Source organism: Equus caballus, chromosome 6 (assembly GCF_041296265.1).
Source record: "Equus caballus isolate H_3958 breed thoroughbred chromosome 6, TB-T2T, whole genome shotgun sequence".
In the NCBI taxonomy this organism is placed as follows: Eukaryota; Metazoa; Chordata; class Mammalia; order Perissodactyla; family Equidae; genus Equus; species Equus caballus.
In genome coordinates, this window is record NC_091689.1 from 21,540,089 (window position 1) to 21,567,815 (window position 27,727).

At 52.0% G+C, this 27,727-nt stretch overlaps 1 protein-coding gene across 2 annotated transcripts in view; it reads left to right on the forward strand.

Annotated features, from left to right (window-relative positions):
* Positions 1 to 3,158: 3,158 nt before the first annotated feature.
* Positions 3,159 to 27,727, forward strand: part of SH3BP4 (SH3 domain binding protein 4) — a 95,998-nt gene continuing 71,429 nt past the window's right edge. Inside the window, exon 1 of one of the 2 annotated variants that reach the window (XM_023642628.2) lies at positions 3,159 to 3,361. The gene's annotated coding sequence lies outside the window, so the exon portion shown is untranslated. The remainder of the gene's footprint in view (positions 3,362 to 27,727) is intronic. The other variant, XM_023642629.2, reaches the window with a different exon arrangement.

Below are 27,727 nucleotides of genomic sequence, written 5' to 3' on the forward strand. Positions count from 1 at the left end.
ATTGCACCCATTTTAAGATGAGAAAACACCTAGCCATTAAGTGGTGGGGCTGGCATTCAACCCCAGGAAGCCCGACTTCAGAACCTACCACACTCAGTCTGTCTTTCTCTATTTATCTGTGCATGTGTACGCATATATTTGTATGCATACACACACATCACACACACATATATTGTATATACATGCACACACACATTAACATATACGTAAATGCCTAGAAGAAATTTCTGGATGGACATATAACAATACACTGTTAACCATGGAATCTTGAGAGAGGGTATGAAATTGGCAATTGATGCTTACTTGTTACTTTACACACTTCCCTAATCATTTGAATCCTTCGAAACAAGCGCGTGTCATTTTTGTACTTAAAAAAACAAATTATTGATTTTGCTGTACATGTTCCGCCTAGAAACGCTTATTGAGTAATTGAATGTCATGAATGTTATGAACAGCTCCTGTGTTCTCTTTCCTTTTGGCTTTGGAAAGGCAAGTAATAAAAACTGGTGGAACTAGAAAGCGTAAATGCGACAGGGAGCAACACCTTGCGACTTCCTTGCCTTCCAGAACACAAAAGACAGAACGTTCCACAGATGGCTGATACCTAAACATGTAATGCTGCCTCCTTTGCTCAAGCCAGCCTCCAGGGGAACCTGAGCTCTTGCAGAAAGGGTATAAGATAGCTGTTCATGCCTTCGTCGCAGCTCTCTTTAATCATTCCGACCTCGTAAATTCCTCTCCTAGGATGAAGCTCAGGGCAGAACAATACCAAGTACTGTTGGTACAACTGTGGACACCATAGACATGCTCTCTGCTCCCCCAGGCGAAACGACCAAGGGTTTCACTTCTTCACGCGGTCAGCTGTATTTCTACAGCACTCTGTTCTCTGTGATTGTTCATGCGCCTTTCTCCCTCCCTCGCTGCTCAGCGAACTCAGCTTTTCCCAACCTGGACTCTGCCTTTCTCATTTGATTGCCTTTTGTGTTTTTCTCCTTCTCCCTTCATCAGTGTGGCTGCAAAGCTTTTCATGCTTTGGGCCATTTGTGGTGCCTCTGGGAATTGTCTTTTCATACCCTTTGTCCATTTTCTACTGGCTTGACTTTGCCATGCTTTATAGGCATTTTTAACACAGCGAGGGTATTGGTCATTTGAGATAGCAGTAATAATAGTAGCTAAAACTTATCAAATGCTGTTCTGTGCCAGGTATTCTGCTAAGCACTTTACATGCCGTGTTTTATTTTCATACGCATTCAGGAAACTGAGTCACACAGAGGCAAAATAATTTGCCAGAGGTTCAAGTCCAGCAGGCTGGCTCCCGAGTCAGTGGTCCTAACGTGTCCCTGTGCCACTGAGGACTCCCTGGGCCTCCACACGGCCCCTGGAAGCCCTCCTCCTCTCTGAGCCTTCTCTGCCCACTCCTGCAGGGTGCCTGCCTCCTTTCAAAATGGGCAGCATACATTTTAGGGTGAATTGTACCCATTTTCAGGAATTCAATTGTCTACACATAGATGACACCAAAATCAGAACCCCCATCTCCACCCTTCTAGATTTATGTATCTGTCTTCCTGTGTTTCCTTCTGAAAGCTCAACTGGGGCTTCAAACCTAGAGGTGGGAGGCCAGTTTCCTTGGGTAAACGGAGGTCTCCAAGCCAGATGGAGCAGCAAGGGCCTGCGAGCCTGAAAAGCCTCGGTTTGAATTCAGGCTCACAGGTCGCAGGGGATCGTGACATGGGGCACAAGGTCTGCAGTCACCTATTAAAGGGGAAGAATATTCTCTGCCTCCCCAGGCGACCGTCCGGAATCACTCAAGGTGTGTCTAGCTCTCCACCTGAAACAAAATGTCAGCTTTTCTCCCCCAAGACCTGTGCTTCATGCTAGTTGCTCATTGCAGGAGCCCTGGCCTTGCAGGGGGGCTCCAGGCGTGCAGGGAGGCTGGGGGCAGTCCACCACAGTGGTTACAGCCCAGCCTCGGCAGTGGCCTCAGGTCAAATTCTGGTTCTACCACTTTCTTGCTGTCAGATTAACCCTCCAAGCTCCAGTTTACCCAACTGTGAAATGCACTGATGAGAGTAACCAAGTGTGGGATTTTTTGAGGATTCAGTGTGCAGCCTACGGAAAGGGCTTGGCACACGGTGAGTGGTGCATTCATTTACGGAGCATTTATTGAGTGCCTACTGAGTACCACACATGTCCTAGGCGCTGGGGACCGGGCGGCGCACGGACCAGACGAAGTGTAAATGACAGCTATCTGATGCTATGGACTCCGTCTGCATTCAGCTTAGCAGGAAGTTTTCTTTCTTTGTGATTTGCAGTGTGACTGCTTTTCTCCTGTTCTTGCTTTTTAACTTTGCGCTGGACCCCCAGCCTCGCGCCTGCCCGCACGCCTCCCACGGCTCTCAACAAGTGTGTTGTAAGAAGGGTTCCAGAATCAGGGGCTGCCCTCCGCGGCCTGGCCGACGCCCTCTTACGGATCCGAACCTCACCCAGGGGATGCCGACTGCGGTTCCCCGAGAAGGGGTGAGAGGATGGGGGTGCCGGGGGCACGGAGCGCGGCCAAAAGGTCGCAACTAACCAGCAGCATCTAGATGCGCTCGGTACTAAATCCGTTCGCCCACCAGCGGCCGGATGAGGAAGAGGGTGAGGCGCCGAGGCGGGATCACCGCCGGGGCTCGGGGAGACGCCACGCCAACCCCCGCCCGCGTGCGCGCGCTGGCTGGACAGGCCTCCGCGCGGCCCAGGGTCGGCCCCGCCCCTCCACGCTAGCCCCGCCCCCTGGCGGCCACACCCCGCCCCTGGCCTCCGGCGCTAACGGCTCGGCCCCGCCCCCTGCCTCCTGGCAGCCGCGCTCGGCCACGCCCCATACGCTTTTGCTCCGCCTCCTGGCAGCGACGCCCCGCCCCGGAGCTCCGGGCGGCAACAGCTCGGCCCCGCCCCCTGTCTCCTAGCAGCCACAGCTCGGCCCCGCCCCCTCCCCGTATTCCTTTCCCGCTTCCCGAGTGGCCTCACTCAGGCTCCGCCCCCACCGCCAGTAGCCCCGCCCCGATACTCAGCCGGGAGCGGAGACCCCTCCTCCGCCGCCTGCGGCCACGCCCCCGAGGCTCCGCCCCGGCGCGGGGACCACCCTCCGCCCGTGCCCTGGTCCCCGCCTCGCGCGCCCCGCCCCCGCCCCCGCGGCCCCGCCCCGGCGGGGGACCACCCTCCGCCCGCGGAGGCAGGGGCTGAGCGCTCCGGCCACTCTCGGCGGTCCCGGCCCCTAGCCGCCGTCGCGCGGTGATTTCTGCGGAGCCGCGCGCGCCCCGGCCGGTCGAGCTCCCAGACCGCGAGGAGAGCCGCAGGAACCCGGGGACGCAATGCGAGCCAGGTAGGCTGGCGGCACCCCGGCCGCCCCCCACGGGCGCTCCAGCCCCGCGCCCGGCCTCGCTCCCCCGGGGCCACATGAGGCTCCGCGGCTTTGCGCACCTCGCGGGCGCCGATCGTTCCCCGCCGCCTGAGTTCGGGGCTCCGGGGGGCTCGGGCGCGGCTGGCGCCGAGCGGCTTCGGAAAGCCTCGCGCGCCCCTCGCCGCTCCCCTGGGCGCCCCAATCACCCCGGCGCAGGCGGGCGGGCCGGGATTCCTGCGCCGAGCCGCCCTGGGAGCCCCCGCGTGCGCCCGGCAGATCCCGGTTCCCCGGCCCTGGCCCTTCCCGCTCGGCTCGCGGGGTCCTGGGGCGCTCCGAGGGCTGGAGGGGCCGGAGCGCCCCCTCGCGCGACTCTGGGGAGAAGGGAAGGGCTCGCGGTCCTGGATTAAACTTGTTGGTGACAATGCATATTTCAACTTCGGAGATGTCTCGTTCTGGGGTGGAAATGAAAAAAACCCCGTTTTCTGGCTTGGCCGTCCGGTGACCGAGCAGCCGGGAAGTGACAGCCCCGGCGGCCCGCGGTTGAGGACGGCTGGGAGAGAGGCACGTTGTTCCCTAAGTGATGTTCCCCGGGAAGCCCGCTCCTCGGCGCGGATTGGTGGTCTATTAGGATCCCAGCCTTGGAGTCCGGGCGGCTCCCAGCCCGGGGCTGGCCGTGCAGCAGCGGCCCGCGCTGGCCCTTCTCCGGCGTATTGGGCAGCTGGAGAGCGGCCGGGTTCTACGTGCGGGAAGGGTGATGGAGCCTCACAGATCAGTGAGATTTAAAAAAGGTTTTATTCGTGCTTATTCTTTCCAAGTTGGTGCAGTATCAGTAGAAATAAGTTCGCATAACTTTTGTTCTGATCATAAAACGCTCCGGATAGAAACGTGGAAATAAAGAGAAATAGAAACAGTAAAACAGAAATGATTCGTGATCCCACAATTCCTACCGGCCTTTGATATTTACATTCTTGAGGTCACACAGCTTGCAGATCTAATCATTGTTACAGCTGGAACCTCTCCTGCCTGAATCAAAGCAATTCCTTTAGGCAACTCTTCCTCCTTCTAAATGCGGTTGTCTCTGAACACCAAAGTTTGGGTTTACTGGCCTGGCTCCCTTCTCAGCTGGCCTGAATCCCCTTTCCAGTCGTGGTGTTCTCCGTGCCTCTGTAGGCCAGAGATGGAGATAGAAGAGGTTGGTCAGCGTAGAACACAGGCTGAGACTGGATTGGCCTGGTGCCTCTCGAGTCTCCCTTGTGGTTTTGGTTCCTTGCCTTGTAAAAATGAAGGTAATGATTCTCAATCTGCTTCTCAGGTCACCATAAAAACTAATGGGTGGTTGGCAAAGCATTTGACATCCTCTGATGGACGGCGACTGTACTTTAAGGGGCTAGGGAGCGGTCTCCTGTTCTCCCTTGCTGTGGTCATCAGATAAAACAGTTCTGTTTCCCACCTGGCCGTCCTGATCTGGGAAACAGCCTCCAGGAATGTCTGATGGAGCCTGGAGAACGTTCCTGGTTCCTGCGCAGGACAGTGTAAATCCCTCAGAAAACGCGGGGCTTGGAAGGAGACAGCGCTCCCAGTTCCCCCTCCGCACTCTGCTGTCCACATGGAGGCGGGGGGTGGAGAGCATAAGGGGGCATTGATGTTTAAGATGGGCCCCAAGTTGCACAGGCGTGATGCTTGCCCGTCTGTGGAATGCCAAGGCCACGCTGATCCCGCAGAGAACTTAGTTCTGGGAGCGGGCCTCAGAAAGTGAACAAACCTGGCTTCCTAGGAATCTTTGTATGGCTCACTTGTTTACTAAATGAACAGTGGATCTGCGGTGCCCAAGGAGCTTCTGTGAGCTTTAATTTTTTTCCTGTTGTCCCAAGACTCAGACACTACTTCCGTGGTGGTTTAAAACAATTAGTCGGGTCGCCTACCGTTTGTTAATTTCAGGTAGGAAAAGCAGGAATGGGGAGAGGTGTCGCCCAGGATTGCCTTTTGTTCCCCTCGCAAAGAAACCGTGATGAGAGATCCTCTTTCTGTAGCAGGTCTCTTGGGCTCCAGTTTGTCATTTGATAGTTTCATTTTTTTTATTCTTGCTCCCACCAGCGCTTTGATCTGCCCGAGGTCTGGGAGCTGATCACAGCCCAGACACAGGGGGGTTTCCGGAAGGATCCAGAAAGTGGGCTGGACAAGTTGCTGATGAGTGACCTTAACCGAGCTAATTGTCTGTTAATATGCTCTTCATTTTCTCAGTGTAGGGAACAAGGGGGCGTCTTCCTGAATTTTCTCCTTTGCTACTTGCTAACTTGATTTCTGGTTACTGGTCTGCCTGGAATTGTTTTCCTTCAGGCTGCTGGAACAGACTTTTTTCTTATTCTAATGTGGGTTTCCAGTCTGATAATAAGATATGCTAATGGTGAATGGGGTTTATGCCTTTGGGTCCTGGGAGGTGGCTCCTGCATTTAAAGCCTCGATTCGGGCCAGTTAAGGCAGCCTGGGTTCCATCAGCTTCTTAGGTGAGCCCTTGACCCAAACAAGGTTAAGAGCCACCAAGTACAGCCCTTCCTGACCTCATCCCTGGCCCCGGGCAAACCTCCATGGCTCCCTGTTGGAGGTACCAGCCTTGTTTTGACTGAGTGGAAGCTGCTATTTAGCAAGTGGGCCTCGGGCCAGCCATGTGGGTTTCCCTTAGCTTGGTGGTTTTCCAATTCGGCACCTGAATGGGGTCGTGTTGCAATTTTTCTTCTGAGAATTGGAGTCAGGCCCCCGGGATATTTTATTTCCTAAGGCTCTGGAGATGGGCAGTAGGAGTTCTTTGTCCCGAGGTCGCCGCCTGACAACCAGGGAAAGGTCACCGAGCAGCTAAATAGACTTCACAGAGAGTGCCCTGGCCGGGAGGGGAGTCCGGGGCCATCCAGAGTGTACACTCTGTTTCCGGAGCTGGGTCTCCTGGCTCCCCAGCTGTTGGCACAATAGAAGCCTCACGTTCTGCCATCACCCTGCGGAGGAGTGACAGAAAAATAATTCAGCCAGCCCCCAAACACCCAGCGACTTATTCAGGATCTTCCACTGCTTCTCAGCGGGCCCTGAGGGCATCCATGTGTTTCATAACAGCACCTGATGCCCTCAGGACAGCGGCTTAGGGGACCAGGATGTCAACATCCAACTTTAGGTGGCAAGGGAATGCAGAAGGTGTTTTAGAAAGGAAGGGTGTGTGTGTTTCAAGGGGGGAAGGGCGAAATCCCATATAGTGCATCACTACCATGTGAACTGATACCTTCCTGAGCCATCAGTAGGCAAATGTGGATTTGAGCGAGTGGAGTGGTGTACTGAGTTCACCTGATTTAAATCGAGATTTGGGGTGTGTTAAGGGGTAGAAATAGGTATCGTTTGCTGAGGGCTTGTGATGTCCCAGGCCCTGTGTGCACACTTTAAAATTCTCACCAGCACTGAGAATGTAAGTGGCTCATCGACGTAATAGTCCAATAAGGCGCGTGAGCCGGGATTTGAAGCTGGGTCTGCCTGAGCCCAGAGCTCTTAATCACATCTCCTGGTGTGCTAAAATTAAAGAAACAAATGGCTCTCAATCACGCAGTTTGGTTGCATTAAGACACAGGCATGAAAATAGCAGAGTCCCTGCCTCCTTTACACAATTATAAAAAAGCTGCTACTCGGAAGGTGATGAAATCTTTAAAATCCGTGAAATCTTTTCAGCCTAAGTGGAAGGCAGCCAGTTTGCACCTCTGTTCTCGCGGGCCAGTGCCATCGCCTTGTCTGCAGGGGAAAGCTTGATTTATTTGGAAGATTGTGATTTTGAAGTTGAGATAAATCAGACAGGATTGACTGTGAAGTCTGTCCTTGTGCCATGAAAAGAGGGTGTTCTGGGCAGATGAGGTCACTGGAATAAGATTAAGATTATGGAAAGGCTGTTAAGTCAATGTAAGATAAGAGTTCCACCTTCCACTTGACAATCAAAGAAATGACATACTAATGAGATTATTCTTATCTGCTCCATGAAAGCTTGTCTCCGGAGAACTCTCTTTACCATACCTCTCAGCCCAAGTCTTCTGAACAAATTGAAAAAAATCCTTTGTTTGAAAGGATTTTGTGATTTCACATTCTTTTTCCATCATCCTCCCTTCTCTCTCTTTCCCCTTCCCATAGTCTGCGTAAATGAGGAAAACCCTGGCCCGTTCTTAGGACTAAAGTCTGCAGGCCTGAAAGGAATACAAATGTTCCTTTTCCTGGCTTCTCCAACGTAGGAGGTCCCTGAGCCTGTAGTGTGCCTGTAAACCTGCTCTCTGAGAAGAAAAAACAAGGAGCCTTGATTGTCGCATCTGCCGATTACTGGGGTGTCAAGATTCCCGCCATGGCTGGTTTCAGGCTCCCAGAGTTGGGGCTGGCAAAGGTATTAAATGTTTTAAAATCAGCGTGAGCCCATAAGAGCGGCTCCAGCTCACTTTTGATGGCACTGAGCCTACGGGCCGAGCCCCCTTATGTAATGGGTGGCATGGTTGCCTGGCTTCTGCTTGGACCTCATCTGCCTAGGAGCTGTGCCGAAAGAGCATAGGGATGTCACTGAGTAGCCTAATTTGGCCAGCAAGAGCGGAGTGCTTCGGAACTCAGACTCCACGTTAAAATCACCTGGGAGATTAAAAAAAAATAAACCGTGCAGGCCCGCTCCCCTGGTGAGACAGAATCTCTGAGGGTGGCGCCCAGACATGAGTGGTTTTCAAACACTTCCCAGTAGAACCCCCATTCTATCCCCATTCTTCCAGGGTCAAACTCTACTGATGTAGGGAATTTGTGTGAGAAGAAAGCTGGAGACGTGGTTTGGGACTAGGCGTGGCAGACCCTATGCTGGAGGTCAAGGAGTTGGAACTTGGCCTTGTGGGGCCAGGGAAGGTGTTTCAGCAGAAGGCTCCGAGTATGAGGAGCATCCGCTTCTTGGAAAAGGCAAGCCGAGGCCCAGATCTCCCCAGCTGCCAATGTCAGTCTTATTCCAGTGGCCCCTTCCCTCCATGGGTGGTGGTCGACATACTTGTTCTGCCTTGGTTGTGTCTGCTGGTCTAGAATGGAGAAGTGTCTTCCTGGACCAAGGGGTCCCGATGAGGTGAGGAGATGGCTCCTTGGGTGGGTCTGGCAAGCCGATCTCGGATGTTAAAGCAGAGAGCCAGAGTCTAGAGGAGCTGCCCAGGGGCCACCCAAGGGAAGGAAGGAGAAACTCCATGGCTGAGGGCTCTGTGAGAGGCTGAGCTTGGTCGCACACATAAGCTGATTATTTTTTCTCCATCATAATTAGCAATCAAATTATTTTAACATCTTAGCGCTACCTTGGGAGGTACTGAGCATGCGGGAAATGAGTGTCATTGACCTTCTGAGCCAGTCTTGTTAGCAGGTCTGGGGCTGGGAAGAGGCCAGCCGGGGCTCTAGGGTGCAGGATTTCAGGAGGCGTCACTTGGGCCTTGTGCACGTAGGGGCTGCCCTCCTGGTCCGGGCAGGACCATTTGAGGGAATGCAGACTTGGGCGCATTTCCGTAGAGTGGAACCCGTGAGCACGGCAGAGCTCACCGGAGACCTGGGTGTGAACCGTGGGGCCTGGGAGCACACTCGTGGGCCAGCCCACGGAGAGGCAGCAGGACGGCCAAGGGGGAGGCGTGAAGAAGTAGCTGGAGCTGCGGGAACTTGTCCTGTGTGTGTCTCTGAAGCCAAGGACCAGGAGGAGGGGATGTGGAGGAAGGGGGTTGGGAGCCCGACGCAAACAGGACAGTTCTGGGTTACAAATGATCAAAGAAGTGGCAACTGGAAGACTTGTTAGAACAGCGTGATTGCCGTAGTGGGGACGCTTCTAGAAAACAGAGAACATGGAGCGTAAGCCACTGAGAAAGAAGAATGTTAGTGATAAAAGAAATAGGGCTGTCACTGGAGGGTGTCAAGACCGCAGGGACCCAGGGTTGGGTCGGAGGGGCTGGAATGCTGGGGGCCGGGGAGGCCGGGCTGGGGGCTGACATGGAGGGACCAGTGATGGAGGCTCCAGTGAGTGGGTGAGTGGCCCCAGGCCCCGGGAGGGAAAGAGGTGGGTGTGAAGGGCTGTCATCGGGAGCAGCTGGTTAAAAGACTTCCCCAAATGGTTGGACGTCTGCAACTTGCTTTCACCAGCCGTTGTGGGGGGGATGCCTGGGGACCTCATTTGTCCATAAGACCCAGTTCCCTAAGGCTCCCTTCTCTCAGAAGCCTTCCCTGATTCCCCAAGGTCAGGAGCTGACCACTGCTTCCTTACCAGTCTGTGTCCGCCTAGGCAGGATGCTGCCGGGCACGGGGTTGCGTGTTCTTTCTCTCTGCATCCTCGGTACACGGACAGCATGTCCCGTGAATGAAGGAAGGGGCAGGTCAGAGAGGGGCTGGCCCAGGTGAAAACTTGGGGTGGCGATTTACCGTGTAACCACATAGTGACAGTGCTAGTGTTGTCTTCTTAGACATCTTAAGAGTCTAAACCTGACAATATATGCATAATACGTAATGGTAATAAGTAAAGAAGTAATTTCTGGCTTTAAGAAATCTGGCCCCTGAATAATAATCAGCTTACTTAGAAATGCTGTCAAGTGGCAGACCTGGACTTCTCTGCTGTTTAATTTGTCCTTCCACGAGGCTGACTCTGCCTTGTTTACCCATCTCACACTCTGGCCTATTTTGAAAGGATTTGAATTTTTAATAGGTTTCGGATACAAAGCAGTAAGTGGGATATCCTAAAAATGCTTGGACATTTAAACATTTTTAAATTACCCTTAGAATCGTAGCTTTGACAAATGGCATCAAGTATTTGCATGTGTGCCGCGAGTAAATCGATAGGAAAGATACTGTGTTTAAATGTAACTGGAAATAATAATTGGAGCTGATGTAATGCATATAAAAAATTCATGTAAAGTGCTGGACCCAGAGCCGATGATCAGAGTGGCTCAGTGGATGGTGTTGAGGCTAGTGGGCTAGGAAAAACACAGTCATCGGCTGTGGGCTGGTCTCGCTTTTCTTCCTCCTTATCCCTGCCTCAAATGTCTCCTTGCAGAAGTTATATTTCCTTCCGCCCCTCTTGTGGTTTCAGAAATCATTTAGGATGATAACAGGAGGAAAGCTCTCTTCTGGTTTGCACTGGTTGGCGTCCATTCGCTATTTCACTATAGTGCTGGACCAGGAAACCCAGATTGTGAATTGTGGTCCCATTTCAGGTCCACGCCAGGGGGTGCCGACTCCCGATGATGTCACAGGAGACTGGTTGCTGGCTGGCCATCAAAAATGAATTCCCTGGAATGGCACGTTTTTTGGTTATTATATTTTGTTAGAACCGCCTGTGATTTCCAGACTGTGGAGTTAGGGGAAAGTGGATGTTCACAGAGACAGATCCGGGCATCTGTTTAATGAAGAACCTTCTAGGCTCCAGGATCAAGGCTGCGGTTGACAAAGCTGACAAATGGGCTGCCAGGAGTTCATTTGCTCCAAGCGGCAACCCGCGGTTTGTCAGTCTCTTCATTAATATTTTATTTTCAAGTATTTTTAGAGCCTGAGGAATCCAGGTATCAAGTAATTTGACATTCAGATGCTAATCTCTCAGAACTATGGCTACTATTTGGGGACACACACATACACACACACGAAATACTCATATCACCTTTTAACATAGGGATTTTTCTGTGGTTTCTCATATTTATTGGGCTTTTCCTCTGTGTCGGTCACTGTGTTGGAGTTGTCTGTCAACGGCTCGCTCTCTGCCGTCAATCAAATATGAATCAGCATGATTTGTAGAAGTGAAAGTCATCATATGTGATTCAAGGAAAATCTTTATTAAGAATTAAGTGACTAACCATCCATCATGTTCTTCTAACATTGGTTTTTGTACCCAGGCCGTTGTCGGGGAGCAGAGACGGCTGAAATTAAGTTTTCACAGGCTGAATGCAAGAAGTCCCTTTTTTTAATGGTGTCTCCAGGGGCGCTCTTCCTTGGGACCTGCTTTATTTCGGGGCACATTGCGGGCTTCTCAAGCCCACACACCTCTCTGTGTTTGAATCTTTGGCTTCTGTTTACTTCTAGTTTTGACCTTGGGCAGGTTTCTGGGCTTCTCTGAGGCTCTGCTTCCTTAGCTCCAAGGTGGTGATGGTAGGACCCCCTCCCCGGCTGGGGCTGGGAGGTGTTGATTTTCACTGCACACACCCCTCCCCCCCCACCCCCCCAAGGCTTGGACCGAACTGCTTATCTATTCCAGAAAGTTCTTCATGCAGGTGGCCTCTTTTGAGTCTTATTTGCTCTGTAGATTATTCTTAAATATTGAGTAAATAGAGGGCCTTTGGTGATGTTTCTTCATCTGAATTAAAGAGGAGCGCAGGGGTTTGATATTTTTAGGTGTTCAGTTTGACCTTTAAAAAAAGGTCAGTTTGACTTTAAAACAAGTGTTCCGGGTGTGGACTAACGGCTTGATGTGTTGTAAGTGTCTAAATAAGGATTAGGACCCCCAGTCGTTCCCCCTTTCCTCAAATTCCTGGGAGCAGGAGATGTGTGTGGGATGAAGTCAATGAGTTTTGCCCCAGTCCCAGACCTGGAGATCCAGCGTGGCTCTGGCTGGACCCCTGGGGGGACCAGCAGCCAGGTGCTGGAGTCTTGGTGCCTCCGCTTGCAAGGAGAAGCCTGAGTTCCCCTGGGGGTGGAGGAGGGAGGTGAGAAGCATCTTGTGTTCCATATATGGACTTTCTAGATAAATGAATTGTTTGGGGACGAGTTTGTTGTGATAGTTTTTTTCCTTTTCTTTTCTTTTTTTTTTTTTGAGGAAGATTAGCCTTGAGCTAATATCTGCTGCCAATCTTCCTCCTTTTTGTTGAGGAAGACTGGCCCTGAGCTAACATTCATGCCTATCTTCCTCTACTTTATATGTGGGACACCTGCCACAGCGTGGCTTAACAGTGGTGTGTAGGTCCACGCCCAGGATCCAAACTGGTGAACCCCGGCCTGCCAAAGCGGAACGTGTGAACTTAACTGCTATGCCACCGCACTGGCCCCAATATTTTTCTTTTCTTTTCTTTAAAAATCCCTTTCCACTTATTCTTTAATTAGTCAAGTAATTACATGTTTGTTTTAGAAACTTCAGAAAATGCAAAAGGGGAACAAAGTTCACATCAGTGGAACTCTGCCACCTATGATGACCAGCCTGGACGTTTTTGTGAGTCTTTCAGATATTTTCAGACGTTGGTGCTGGAGGATGCTGGAGTGGTGACTTGTTCACTGTGCACCTGCCACATGGTAATTCTTCAATTAGTGTTTGTTGAATGAATACGATGCTTTTAAAGACCTGCTTTTTATCTAAAATCGTTGACATATTTTCAGATGTAAGTGCAGATTTGCATCCTCAGTTTCACTGTCTGATTTGTGCAAGGGTTACCCCCTGTTCATTTCACAAGTCCTTCGTGGAGTTTCCGGCTTCTTTGAAATTATAAACAGCACTACAGTGAACATCTTCATACCCACATCTTTCAAACCATGTAAATTTCTCCATCGAATGATTTCTTTTGTTGTGCTTAAAATCTATAAAGAACTTCTAATTATATTAATTGGTGGATGAATGTGTCATTGATCCTTGGAAAATCGCCTCCGAAGGGAGTGACATTCGCCAGAGTTTCTCCATCTCTCGTGTAAGACTTGGTGAACTTTGAGCCTTCCTTAAACTCGCCGACACCCCTTTTTGGGGGGATTGATTTCTTATTGTCCGAACCCTAAGGCACTCTGCCTGGTGAGCTTTGGGGTGGGGGGTTGGAAGGGCACACCTTGATTTTAGGAGGCACGCATACATGCCAGTTTCAGAAGCATGAACATTTGGGGGGAACCATGTGTGTTAGAACCCGGGAGATAATTCTGTTGAGAGTCTTCAGGGCTGACTCCCTCCTGGAAGGGGATGAGCTGTTTCCACGCATTCAGCTTCAAGAACTGTCATTGCATGCTCCCCAGCTGCAGCCTCCCCAGGGTCGTGTCGTGGGTGGCAAGAGTGATTCGCGGGCCTATGTCCCTTGATCAGCCGTGGCAAGATGGACTGCAGTTGGATCTGGCACACGGTAGTGGCACAGACTTGATTTTTGGGACCTCTGGGTTCATTAAGAGGCGAAAGTGCTTAATACCTTCCACTGGTGGTAAGGCCGTAATTTTGATTTCTAACTGCGGTCTGGTGTCACAGGACTTCTTCATTCTGGCAAGAGAGGAAAACTAAATTATGGGTGGAATAATTTTTTGGCCTGTCTCCTGAGCGTGGTTTTGCTGGTCCGTGAGTCATCGTCCACCTATTGTGACATGAGGCAGCACTTCGGGGGCTTCTGGGAAGGCAGGAGGACTGCTCATTCACTCTGGTTATTAGTCCTGGGTGCCAGGGACACCTCACAGACTTCAGGGGCCGGGGAGCCCCTCGATCGGGCCTGAGAGCTGAGCCCTTTTGTAACTCTCTGGGATGTTGTCCTGGCCCTCTACCTCTCCTTGTTAGCTCTAGCTTGACTCGAACTCATTCATTCCTTCACGTGATGCACAGCGGTGTGCCAGGAAGGGGGCTGGAGAGACCACCCAAGACGGACTCTATATAGGGACTCCTGTGCACAAAGAGAAGGGGTCAGAGTTCACGAGATGTACTGGGGGGGGTCAGACAGGCTCCCCAAAGAAGCCCCACTCATTGGGGGCACTGAAAGGAATGGGGTGGACCCCACAGGTGGTTTAGGGGGCAGTGGGTGGTTGGGTTAGTGCCAGGAACTAAAAGAGGTGACAGCTTTCTGGGAGCACGTGGCAGGGGCCATGCGCGAAGCCAGTGGCTGGACCAGACAGGTCCTCCTGGGCTTCAGTCTGCTTTGAACTTCTATCTCAGGGGCCTGGGAAGAGTTGATTAAGTGTATGAGCATGACTTGAAAGGGGCCGGGGCAAGGGGTGACCTGGCAGGCCACACCTCATCCTGGACCCTGTCCTCACTGCCCTGACACTCCATGAAGCCGCGTTGGGTAGCCCCCCTTCCCGGGGCTCCTGCTCTGACCACACATGGTACTTCTCTCTCCCGGCCTTTTATGAGGGTCTTGTAAAGTCATCCGATTCGATGAACACTCTCTACACTTGTAAGAGTTACCTCTTTTGGAAACTAAGCTGGCTGTCACATGATTGAGAGTCACAGCACCTTTGTATTCCAGAAAGAAAAAGGGACTGATGCAGAAGCGGAGGTTTTTCAGTCAAAGTGTGGGCGTGAGATGGATGGAGAGCCTCACTTGGCCACTTGAGTCGCTTGCCATCTCTGAATGTGGCTCTCCCCTCGAGGCCACCGCTCGCGGGGCAGCAGGCAGGATGAGTCCTGGCTTTCCTTGTCAGGCTCCGAAACTCCAGGCTGGGCAGCCCTTCCCCTCTGAGAGCCCCCTTCCCCGCTCCATGGGAGCCCCTAGGAAGGTGCGGCTTTGTGGCCATCCGGCAGGCTTGTGTCTAACCCACGTTAACCCGGCTAATCCCGCTTCTGCTCTTGGGGCAACTTCACTACAGCCTTCTGCTGCGGCCACACAGCCAGCTGTCCTCAGCACGATCGCAGTAAAACCATTAGTTTTCCAAGGTTAAAAGGATGTAGCTGAAAGCTGGAAAAAGTTGTCATAAACACTGCTTTTTTTGTCATCAGTGAAATTGTCAAGAAATTGGCTGCTTGCTAAGTTGGGAGTCTGATTGTTATTCTGGGAAGAAGCGGGGTTCTTTTGATGAGCAGGAAAAAGAAGAGACGAGCAGTGATTCCTGTGGGAATCGAGTGTTGCACGGCTGTAACAGGTGAGTGAGGACGGAAGGCCGATTTATGGCTTAGCAGATGATTGTAAATTAGGCATTATGGGAAAAACTTGAGCATGTGTGACTTTGAATATGTCAGGTTGTGTGTGGTTGTCCTTTGAATTCAGAGTTTACGGCTGGGAATTGCAAATTGTCAGGTCTGTGGAGCTTGCACGCCAGGCTGGAAGAGGGTGTGCAGAAATAATAGTTGTCTTCATGTGAAAACTGGTGGGCAAGGTTTGGGATGGTCATCTACCCATCCAGCCCCTTCCATTGTCTTTAACAAAACATAGGAAACTACAAACCTAATGATTTGGGAGAAAAGACGAGAAAGAAAAGTGGTAGCTAATATTTGTAAAGCATCTGCAGGCGGTCGCTGTGCTGGGTCCTTTCACTTGACCCTCAGGAAAACCCAGTGGGTAAGTGGCATTGCTCCCCTCTTGCCGATGATGAATTTGAAGCCAAAAGGATAATTAGCATGTCTGTGGACACAGTGGGTATCCGTAAATACCAGGGAGTAAACTGTTTGTTGTGGTGCTTATAACTGCATATTAACCGAGGGGGTTATTGACCCAAAAACTTGAGTACCAGGCTTCCACGTGCACCAGTGTCATTGTGGATACGTAGACTGTTGGAGTGAAAGGACGAAGATTGAAAATGACACAGAACCAGGCGTTTCACGGAAGGGCATCCGTCCATGAGCATTTCTCCAGTCTGTCCTGCAGTCAGATAACTCAGTTTTGACCACCTGCTACGCACCATCCACTTCCCTGCCCTGTGAAGCGTGTTCTCCACACCAGCATAGTGTTTTTAGTTTTATGCTATTTATTTCACATCCTGCATTTGGGAGTGTCCGTCCCTTCGACTCCCTTATCTTCCTTTGAATTATAAAGTGACCCAGAAACTTCAGAAATAAAGTCATTTTCATTGATGACGATTAGTCCTGGTATCTAACTAATGGGAACATTGCCTGTCTGGCAGAGAAAGGATAAAAACACGGTCTCATTGAGCTAATGTTACACCTGATAATGGAAGCGTTAAAAAATATGTAATGCTGCTTTGCTAACAAATGGTGGTTTCGTGCTTCCTCTTTCCTTCCAATCTTACTGGGCGTCCTGCACAGCACAGGGCTGTTATGCTCCTAAGGATGGTAAGACTTCGCTCGTCGGTAGTATTTGCTATGTGCCATCCAGTGTCTCCGTACTGCACCTATAAACGCTTCATCCTTATAGCTCACGTGAGGAGAGGGGCTCTCACCATCTCTGTTTAACAGACGGGGAAATGAAGGCACCAGAGGGACAAGGGACTTGTCTGAGCTGTGAGTACAGAAGCCAGGATTTGAGCGCCAACCACTACAGGTCTCCCCCCGGGTAGGGGAATCCCGGGGCAGACAAGGTACTTACTGGGACCAGACCGGGGAGCAGTGTAGGGTGGTGCTGTGGGGAGGCAGGGAAGGTGAGAGATGAGGATGGGCAGGTGATAGCCAGGTGCATAGTCAGTGGGGACGATTCTAGTCCACCAGCATGAGCTGCGGCTTGAGAACAGGAGACAGACCCTAGTGCTGGGAGTTGGGGAGCTGGGCAGGAGAGGGTTCTCCATCTTCTGCCCCCACTGTACCCTCACACTTGGCAGGCACACATGAGCCCTCTTGGTGTGATGTGTGGCACTGTGGCCATGTCCTCCCGTCATCTCCCTCAAAACTGTCATTTGTCAAGATTTCACCACATCAATCACCATACAGGACACTTGGTTGGAATTATCTAGAATCATGGATCCTCACGGCCCTGAGTGGCAGATGTCCTAGAGATAAAACCCAAGAAGCCTGCCCTCAAATATGTCTGTTTTGTGGTGCTTTTCTCGTTAGCTATTGCATGTTCAACTAAGAGTTAGTGCAGTGTGGGAAGCTCCCCATCCCAGGCACCTGCCGCCTGTGCCAAAGCCCCAAAGGCCTTCCTTCCATCAGATGAGGGTGGCCGTGCACAGAGCCACCTGGTCCTCCAGGACGTGTCTGCCTGCCGCTGGTGCAATGCATGGTGGGTGGGGCCCTCTAGGCTGTAGCCCACCAGGAGACCTGAAAACAGTTTTTGTGTGTCTTAGTTCTTTCAGCACAATTACGGGGTCTTTTTTTTTTTTTGAGGAAGATTAGCCCTGAGCTAACTGCTGCCAATCCTTCTCTGTCTTTCTTTTTTTTTTTTTTTTGCTGAGGAAAACTGGCCCTGAGCTAACATCTGTGCCCATCTTCCTCTACTTGATATGTGGGACGCCTACCATAGCATGGCTTGCCAAGCGGTGCTGTGTCTGCACCCGGGATCTGAACCAGTGAACCCCGGGCCACCGAAGCGGAACATGCACACTTAACTGATGCCCCACCAGGCCGGCCTCTCATGAGGTCTTTTTCTTGCTTTGCAATTTAAATCTAAAAAAATCTATCTAAAGATCCTCTTTTGTGCATATTCAATGTTTCTAGCCCTGAGTTTTTCTTTTTCTGATGCTCCTTTATTGTCACCCTTTCTGGGTCATTTTGTTCAGATTTATTTCAGGTAGTGTGTAAGTGGTTCTTTGTGCTGGGTTACAGCCCCGTTTTCTAGATTTTTCATACTTGGTGTCGTAACGCATCCGATTGCACTTAGGGCTGCCCTCTATTTGAAGAGTTAGCTCTCAGGCCTCTTGGTGAGCTCTCTCGTCCTGTATGACACGGAAATGGGACCAAGTACCGCGGCTCTGGCCTGTTTAGCTGGCACCTTTACGTTAAAAGGAGGACATTTTGGCTGCAGTTACTCAATGAGTGACCCGTGTTGAGCATGGTGTTCGTGCTCCCCGGGCAGGGTGGGCCCAGCAGGGGTGACTGCCTCCACCTCCTCCCCAGTATCCACGGGCGCAGTCTCCACTGAGAAGTTTTAATTGCTGAGTTGAGTCTGCCAATCCTATTACACATTCTTTGTTGTGTAGGATATCTAATTAGTGGGGTTTTTTGCATTATGATGTGGTTTTGATTTTGTATGTTTAATGCCTCGATCTGGGGGTGACCCTGGGGTAGAGAGCCTCTAGGGCCCATCCCCCACCCAGTGCTCAGAGTCCCCTTCTCTGTATGTGTGCGTTAGCACCTCTGCTCGTAGGTTTCCGTGGGACCCACAGTCACGGGTTGCCCCATATGTGCCGACTTCACTGTGAGTGGTGTGGCTCTGTGACCCCGGCCCCCCCTACTGCCCTTATTCTTCCCGCTCATTCGTTCATTGATTGTTTCAGCAGACAGGTGCTGGGGCCTTTGGTGGGCTGGCCACGGTTCACTTGTGGCCTTTGCCTTTTTCCGAAAGCTGAAAACACGATCTGGTCGTGTTTCTTCCTGATCGTGTTGTTTCCTGGCTGCAGACGTCTGAGGCCTTCCTGGTTCCACAGGATAAGTCCATAGTTTTCAGCATGGCTCGTGAGGTCTGGCAGGCTGGCCTTTGAGCGTTTTGTCTCCAGCCTGCCCCTCCCTGCATCCTCCAGGACATCCCTAAGATGCTGTGATGGTCCCCCTGTGAGATGCCCATTTGCATCCTGGGCCTTCCTCCTGCCACCTCCTGCCTGGTGGAACCTTCCTCCTCAGGCCTTAAGTCTCAGTGTTACACATGCACACGAGTGCACACACACGCACACACACACACACCCTGTAACCCCTATCATCTTTATTTTTAGTTCCAGCTATCTTGGTCAGAATTCAAAACAGTTGCAAGTATTGGTACCCAGCACTGGCGGGGGCAGCATCCTTGCTTTGCTCCTGAACTCGAAGAAGTCTTGGCATATCTCTGAACCTCTGCAGGGCATCTCCTCGTTCTCTCTGCGTCAGAATCGTCGGCCAGGGTTATAAACAGGTCCCTCCCCGAGAGAGTCAGTTGGCCTGGGGCCAGGGCCCTGGCACCCCTAATTTTAAAAGCATCCTGAGTGACTGCTCAGCCGAGACTGAAAATCCCCAGCTTGGAGTAACCCCATTGGAATACATGTCTTCACTGGTGTCATTCCTGTGATGATGGTTTTTCTACACTTGAGGTGTACTTCAAATCTTTTGTAAGAATAAGTGCTTTTGTAAGAATTCCAAATATTACAGACACGTAGAGAGTGAAAAGTGGCTCGCTCTTCCCCCTCTGGGGTGGGCTGTCTCCGGGCTCTGAGCTTTCCTCGGGTGAGCTGGCCTTGACCTCTCGGGCTGACTCCACTGGGTTGTGAGGGGTTCTTCTGCGACCTGCATCACTCAGGCTTCCGCATCTCTACTCCCAGGGGGGTTTAGGCATAGTTTCCTTTTCCGTTTATTTGCTTTGGGGATCAGGATCACTTTTTGCCTCGTAAAGCGGTTGGTGAGAGTTTTATGCTTTTTGGTTTTCTCTTTTTCAAACTGCTTTAGACTTGTCTCGTGGGGTCCTGGGCCCAAATCGAAATTCAGGAGTTAGCTATGCATGCTGCCGCCGGGCCTTGCCACACACAGATTTCTTGAGAAACTGCATGAAGAAAACAAAATAAACTACTGCATATGACCTCTCTCTCTTTTTAAAAATTTTATTTATTTCCAATTGTGGTAAAAAACACACAATATCAATTTAGCATTTTAACAGTGTTTAAGCATACAGTTCGGTAAAGTATATTTACGTCATTGTGCAACAGACCTCCACAACTTTTTCATCTTACAAACTGAAACTTTCCCGTGAAATGACAATTCCCCATTCCCCCTCCTCCCAGCCCTTGGCAACCACCATTCTACTTTCTTTTTTAATTATTATTTATTTTTTTTGTTTATCTTGGTGAGGAAGATTGGCCCTGAGCTAACATCTGTGCCAGTCTTCCTCCATTTTGTACATGGGATGCCGCCACGGCATGGCTTGACCAGCGGTGCTAGGTCCACGCCTGGGATCTGAACCTGCAAACCCTGGGGCACTGATAGGGGAGCGTGCGAACTTACCACTACGTCACAGGGCTGGCCCCTATTTTTAATTTTTTGAGGAACCTCCATCCTGTTTTCCGTGGCAGTTGCAGCATTTTGCATTCCCACCAACAGTGCACAAGGGTTCCAGATTTTCCACATTCTCACCAATTGTTATTTTCTGGGGTTTTTTTTGATAGTAGCCATCCTGATGGGTGTGAGGTGGTGTCTATCTCACTGTGGTTTGATTTGCATTTCCCTAATGATTAGTGATGTTGAGCATCTTTTCATGTGCTTGTTGGCTGGCTTGGTCTTTCCAAACAGCGTTTATTTACTTAGTTTTTCTGTAAAGTTTTTTTGACGAGCCCTTTTCTTTCCTGCATCGGTATGAAAACTACTTGTGGCAAAAAGGCAGACTCGAGACAATTGTTCTAGATGTTGTGAGTTTTCTCCCACTGCCTGTTTGCTTGGGGAACTTACTTCTGGACAGACCGTTCAGAAGGAGGAGTTCTTTCCGAGAAATTGGGAACAAGCCCCCTCCCCACCCCACCGTGGCATGGCTCCCAGAAAGTGCCTTCCCCCTTGCAAATTGTTCAGAGGGTGGATAGAGTTAAAGTGCACGGTGATGGGTAACACATGTAAAACACACAAGCCCTGTAGACTTGAAGTCTGAGGATAGAAGCCCCCAGTGACAGAAGATGGGCCATTGGTTGTCCTTTCGGGTTTTTTTTTAATGACTGAGCCTTGCTTATCATAGATTTAGAAAACACGGCCTGTAGAAGAAATTCAAAGTCCTCTGACTACCTATAAATCCATTACTGGGAGGTAAATCCCAGGGGCATCATTTCAGAAATGGGGTTCTTCATGCTCACTCTTGCGTCCTGAGTTCTTGCCTCAGCAGTTGTGGGGAACAGCATTCGCCGGCCACGCTGAGGTCCCCAATACACCATCCGGCTTCTTAGCCATCCCTGGCATGAGCTGGAATGCCAAGTTCTGGGAGAATCGTTTTCTGTGCTTCTTCGTGACCCCTGCTGGATTTAAAGCAGTGGTTCACCCACTCCTGGGCACTCCCTGTTTTAACATTTCCCTCCCTATCTTGCTTGGAATTTTAGCCAGCGTCTCTGGGCAAGATAAACAGCTTCACTTGGCAGAAGCAGTTCCAGCTCTCTGTCGCGAAATCAAGCCAGCGAGGAATTAGTGACCGTCTTTGACGTGGCAGGCGCCTGTCTACACACGATTCCAGTTTCAGGGGAAGAAACGCACGCTCCTGGCCCTCTTGAACAGACAGTGAATGCTTCCTCTCACTTCCCTCCGCCGTCGGCTTCCCGGACCCCTTCTCCCTTTGTGAAGTCTGGGTTTTGGGGGGCTGGAGTGTGAGCCCATCTTGAAGTGTTTTTCTGGGGCTACTTCGATAGGTGTGGTTTGGGAAGTTCACCGGCACCTTCGAGAAAGGATGTGTTTTCACTTATCCTCAGGGGGTCAGCGCCTCAGCAGCCTTGGGAACACTCATTTAGAGATTCATGAGAGCTGTGAACGCGCTCCCACTCTGCTGCCCCCTGAGAGGCTGCGGTGCTGGATTGCCCTGTGGACACACAGCTCTGGGCTAACAGGGATGTCCTGAATTGCCAGTGGGATGTGCTGGGCCCACTTGGAGCCCGGGAGCATGTGGAATCGTTAGCTGGACTCGGCCCTGGGGCCCCTGCCTTAGTGATGGGCTGGGTGCTCAGGGAGACTGGGGAGTCCATTTCTGTGCCGCATGGACGAGCTTTCTTAAGTCAGGAAAAACACGGGATTCATTGCCGGCACCACTTCTCTGGCTTCCCTCCACTTCCTCCCTCCTGTCCGCGGCCTGGCTGTTCCCTGGCTGGTGTTGGGGTGCTTTTTGGCCAATGAGTGGGAGGAGGGGAAGGAACTAGGTGGATCTGAGCCGCTCAGCCTGTCCACACTGGGGGGGATGTGGTTCATCGTCAGCCCCCGCAGGCCTGCCCGTCTGCGACACATGGCAGCTTGTAATGCGATAACCATAAAACTTACCCTGAGTACGGGCACGGGTGGAGTCCCGCAAGCAATTGCCTCGCGCTTCACGGGGTTCGGGGACCGGAAAAATGATGGCTGGGGGTGCGGTGGATCTCTGAACTGGTGCGGGTCAGGATTTGACTGTTCCTGGTAGAATCCGGTAGCTTTGAGGTGGAGAGCTCCTGGGAGACAAAGAGTTTGGTTTTGGTTGAGTTTTTTCCCCAAACGGCATCCTTCCGGCCTCTGAGTGATGGCAGCACCGACAGCAGTTCCCTAGTGGGAGCTCAGCGCTCAGTGAGGGAGTGCGAGGCAGTACTGAGCGCTCGGCCTGGAGCTCTGCCCTTCCTCCTTTTGCAGGTGGAAAAACGTCCCTAGGGAAGTCCAGCCTCGTGCTGAGGTCACAGCGGCAGGACCTGAACCCAGACACCCGGCTGCACCCAAGCCTGGCCCCCTTACATCCAGCGTCTGAATTACACGTGTAACCATCTTCCGTCCACCCTTGCCCAGAGAACTGTCCCCTAATTCTAGAATCCTGCCTTTGAGGCGCCACTGTGGGCATCTTCCTTTAGCGTGTGGGGAGACCGAGGCACGGAGCAGTTCAGCCAAGCTTTGAGGGTCAAAAGCAGGAGCATTTCATCACACCCCCTCCCCCCAGCTGCTTCCCTGCCTCTCTTCCCCAAAGGCACCTAGAAGAGGATGTGGTTCTTTTCTCCTGCCTCCTCCGCCTCATTCTTGGGTCTCTTCCAGCCCAGTGTTTCCACGTCCCCCACGGACGCCCATCTCTCCACATTGAAGGACAGCCCGGGAGCTCAGGGGTCGGCGACTGAGTTCAGTGCCTGGGCTGTTGTGTGTCCTCCATATGTGCCTGCGACTCCTAGGATTAGGGGCTTGGCTCTCATCCGGTGACCCCTCTGAAGGGCGCCCACAGACTTGAGGGACCTCGTCAGGCAACCCATCCACCCATGCAGGGTGGCCGCCTTCACCCCAGCACCGGCTCACTGGGCCTGGTTTGCGTAACGGGCCGAGCAGGGCAGGTGGTATCTGTGCTTGTCTGGAAATAGGCTTTTTATAAATACGGGCCAGGGTATCACTTTATTTATTCGTTCAGCCGCTCCGAGTTTCAGCTCCTGTTGACCTTACAGTCAACTGGAAGTTCTGAGTCGCTACCTTAAGTCCTTGTGAGGCACAGGGCAGTGCGTGTGTGGTTAAAAGGTTGCTCTTCTGTTTTACATAGAGCCGCCTGCCTCTAAGCCGGGGCTCCATCGTCTGGGTCTGTGCTGGGCACTTTTCTTTGCTTGTTCCGTAATAAATAGAAGAGCTTGTATTTATGCCCTCTGGCTGGCAAGGGAACAGACACAGGGGGATCTTCAGTAGAGAAGGAGAGAAGGACCTGGAGAAGGGATTAATAGAGGCCAGACCAGGTGAGCAGGGTCACCCCCACCCATGGTAAGACCTGTTCACAGCGTGGCCCTTGATAGGAAGCGAGGAGAAGGGCTCTTCGTCTCTGTGGTCTCCAGAAATCCACAACACAGTCTAACCGTGAGAAAAGTGTCAGACACATCCCGACGGAGGGGCACGGACAAAACACCCCACCGCTCCCGCTCCAAACTGGCAAGGTCATCCAAAACAAGGAGTGTCTGAGGAACTGTCACAGCCAGGAGGAGCCTCAGGAGGCAGACTCAGTGTCATGTGGTGTCCTGGATGGGATCCCAGAACAGAAAAAGGACATTGGAGAAAAAACTGAATAAAGAATGAGAAATCTGAATAAAGAATGGGCTTTAATTAGTAATAAGGTATCAACATCGGTTTGTCGATTGTGACAAATGTGCCATCCTGATATAGGATGTTAATAATAAAGAGAAGCTGGGTGTTGGGGAGTATATGGGAACTCCCTGTGTTCCCTTCACAACTTTTCTATAAATCTAAGTCTACTTTGAAAGAAAGAGTTTATTTAAAAATAGATGAGAGAGTAGCCGGGAAGGCCTGTGGGTGGTGGGGGTTCCATGGCAGGGCTCTCGCCGGGCACATCCCTCTGCACCCCACGTCTGCGTCACGCGGCTCCACCACAGCTGGATCTGGGGGCCCTGCCAGTGCCGGCCAGGGGTACTGGGTGCCCGCTTTCAGGGAGAAGCCCGGGGCCTCCACACCCTGGCCCCTAGCCACCCTGTTCTACAAGGCCAACCCGGATCAGACATTGAGAGGCGAGCTGCTCTGCCGGCCAGTGAGGAAGCTGGCTTGCAGACACAGACACGGATCATCTCTTTGCCAGGTGAACTTGAGAAAGGCAGCCGAGCAGTGGGGACAATGGGTCCATTTGTACACTGCTCTGAAATTCGGAGTCCCCGGAGCAGTAGGCTTGAGCGGGAGGGGCGCGTCCGGTGTTCAGGGCTGTGGCCGAGGGTCCCACTAATCCTGCTATTGACTGGAGGTTGGGGCCTGATGCGTGGAATAGCGTGGAATACAGGATGACATTGTCCCTTCCCCAAAGATGGCTGATAAACTTGTGTACGGGATTCACACGGCCGCATTGAGCCACCTGCTCTTTCCGATGTTTCTGCTTACGCAATGAGTCAGGACACAGGGAGCGAGCACTGTTCCACGCCTGGCGCTGGAAAGTCGCTAAGTGCACATGCTCGTTCGTACACAGGCAGCGGGCCCTGCACTGCAGTTTGCAATCTTCTTAGGGGAGAAGGCTTTTGTTTAGGACCCAGCTCCCGGAGAGCTTGTGGGCAGACGCAGGTCTCCGGCTAGACCTGCCGTGTGCCGGCCCAGCGCGTCTCAAGTCCTCTGTGCACAGGAATCGCCTGGGAGCTTGTTCAAATGCAGGTTCCGACCCAGGAGTAGTTCTGGGGTGGGTGCATTTCTGAGCCCCACCTGGTGACACAGGAGGAGGCTGCTGGCCCGGGGACCGCACTTTGACTAGCCCGGGACTCTCTGGTCAGCGAAGGTTCAGTCTGGGCTGGTGGTGGGGTGACCTCTGGCAGGAGTGGGGCTCGTGCTTCTATCCTTGGGGGCTGAGGCTGAAGTGTTGTCAGGTGGATAACTTGGGAGGTAAGCCTGGATGTGAGCAAAGGGAGGAGACTTGACTGGAAAGAAACGAGGGAGTGGCAGGTGAGAGGAGCAGTTGAGTTGGGAGTGGTCCCAGGTGGCCTGTGTGCTCGCGTGGTTCTGTCACCAGAGAATAAATTTGAGCACTTATGTAGTGCCAACTGTGGACCTGGTGCTGCTCCAGGCACTTCATCATATTCACTCCTCACAGCAGCCCTGCAGGATAGATGTCGTTTTCGCCCCTCTTTAGAGATGAGGGCCCGTCTGCTGCCTGCTCAGGGCCCCACCATAGGAGAGGGTGGGAGCTGGGCTCCTGAGCCCTGGGCAGCCCAGCGTCTGCTCCTGAGCTCCTGCAGCTCCTCAGGTAGCACAGGTGGCGTTTCCCTGCTGACGTGTTTACACCGATGAGCACCCACCGTATCTTACCATCCCTGCCCTGGGTGAGCGCCAGAGGCCTGTGAACATCCCGTGTGCCCCTTCACTCAGAGACGAGCGCTGGGGACCTAAGGGCTCCCGTGACATGACACAGAAACGGGATGGCCTCTTTGGTGTCCTGACCACACCAGGGGTCCCCTCGCTGCTGTCTGTGCTTTCTGGAAGGTTCTTCTTGCCTCTCTTTGCTTCAGATCTTGTCCTGGACTGAGACTCACAGTACATTTCAGTTAAAAAAAAAAAACCACGGCATTCCCCGTCCAGATTCCTTACATGCTTAACGTATGTTAGAGAAAACGCATTTTCTGCTCCCTTCCTTAACTCTTCACTAGGAACAAGCTATGCACTTTGCTGAGGATTTTTCTAGAGAAGACCTGATTTTGGGAGTACTTGACTTCCAGGGGGTCTTTGTTCTCTGTGTCCCTCCTGGCCATGGGACAGGAGCCCAGAGAGCAGGGTGGCTGCTGGGGCCGTGGGCCTCATGGGGTTTTGCTGTGTGCTGCCAACGGCAGTTCCATCTCGCTCAGATGATCATTTACATGTTGCATTAACTCACTCCAGCTGGAGAAGCACATCGTCACTTACTCAAGTATTTTAGAGCCTGCTACGTCGGGGTGTAGAGGGCTGGGCAAAAATGCAGGGTCCCGGGCACTGTCCCCACTTGCAGCCCAGATAATCTTTCTCCGTAAACCCCCGAGGCTGAGCTGGCGTGCGCTTGGGCGGTTTGGGCTTGCTGACCAGTGCTGACCGGTGCAGCGGCCTCTGGTTGGGCTCCTTGCCTGCTGCGGGCATCCCGTCTCCCCCAGAAGCCTGTGTAGAAAGTTCTTTTGTGGAGTGATATTGGCATGATTGCAATCAACGCCACAGCCAAACAGGATGTGGTCTGGGTGACTCCCAACTTGGAGCAGTGGAAGCTTGTTTTCAGTTGCCCTGAGAAGGACAACCTCTCCCCACCCCCACCCCCTGCCCAGCCTCAAGGTGCTTCGAGGCCCTGGAAGGGAGCCCTGGACTGATGAAGACAGGGTCCAAGTTCTGCAGCATCTGGGACCTGCTCCTTTAGAGGAAGGGAAGGGAAAGAGGCGGGGCGAATTCTGAGAGTCATAATCAGCCCAGGAGGAGAAGGCTTCCCGGTAAAGGTGGAGGCCTTTGAATTTGGTTTGGACGAATTTCAGGTGGGGCCCCACTTCTAGGTCGCAGCTGGTCTGTGTCTGCAGAGCAAAGGTGATCGCGGCAGTGGCGGCATTTTCCATGGCCCTGCAGGGTGCAGAGCCCCTGTCCTCACTATTCCACGGGGTACCAGGGGGCCAGGCCACAGGCCCCTCCTTCTTGTGTAGATATAAACAGTACTTGAAAATATTTGGCATGAATAGGAAGTCATCAAAACAATGACCATTCGTATAGACTTGTACAAGCACTATGCAGGCTGAGAAATGGAGCTTTACCCTTAACTCTGAAGCCCTGGTGTGCCCCCCCCCCCCCCCCCCCCGCCCGGCGCAGTGCCCTCTCACTTGCCCTCCCACAACGTGTTTAAATCTAATAAATTAAGGGTTTAAGGCAGTCCCTATCCTGAATTTTGTGGTTGTCATTCCCTTGCTATTTACAGTTTTACCCTGTAGTCAATGAACATTGTGTCCCTAAGCAATGCCATTTGTTTTTCATGCTTTTAACTTTTATATGGATGGCACTATGCTCTCACGGTTTGTGGCCGGCCAACTCTCATATGGCCCCCAGTGATCCCCACCTCCTGGTATTCACACTCTGCATGCATAATCCCTCGCCTTGATGTGGCTGGCTTCGCGACCTGCACCTGACCGATAGAACTCATCCAAAGTGATGGATGCCGCTTCCCTGATGAGGTTACATAAGATGATAACTTTCTTCTGGTAACAGACTTTCTCTCCTGCTGGTTTTGATGAAGCAAGCAGCCAGATATAGAGGCCCACATGGCAGGGCGCTGAGGTCCTGAGTCCAATAGCCAGCAAGGAACTGAATGCTGCCAAAAAGTGTGTGAGTGTGGACGGAGACCCTTCCCTCGTCCAGCCTTCCCATGAGACCTCAGCCCTGGCCAAGGCCTTGATTATAGCCCGAACCAGAGGACCCAGCTCAGCCACCCCTGGATTCTCGAGCTACAGAAACTGTGAAAAAATAAATCTGTGTTGTTTGTGCTG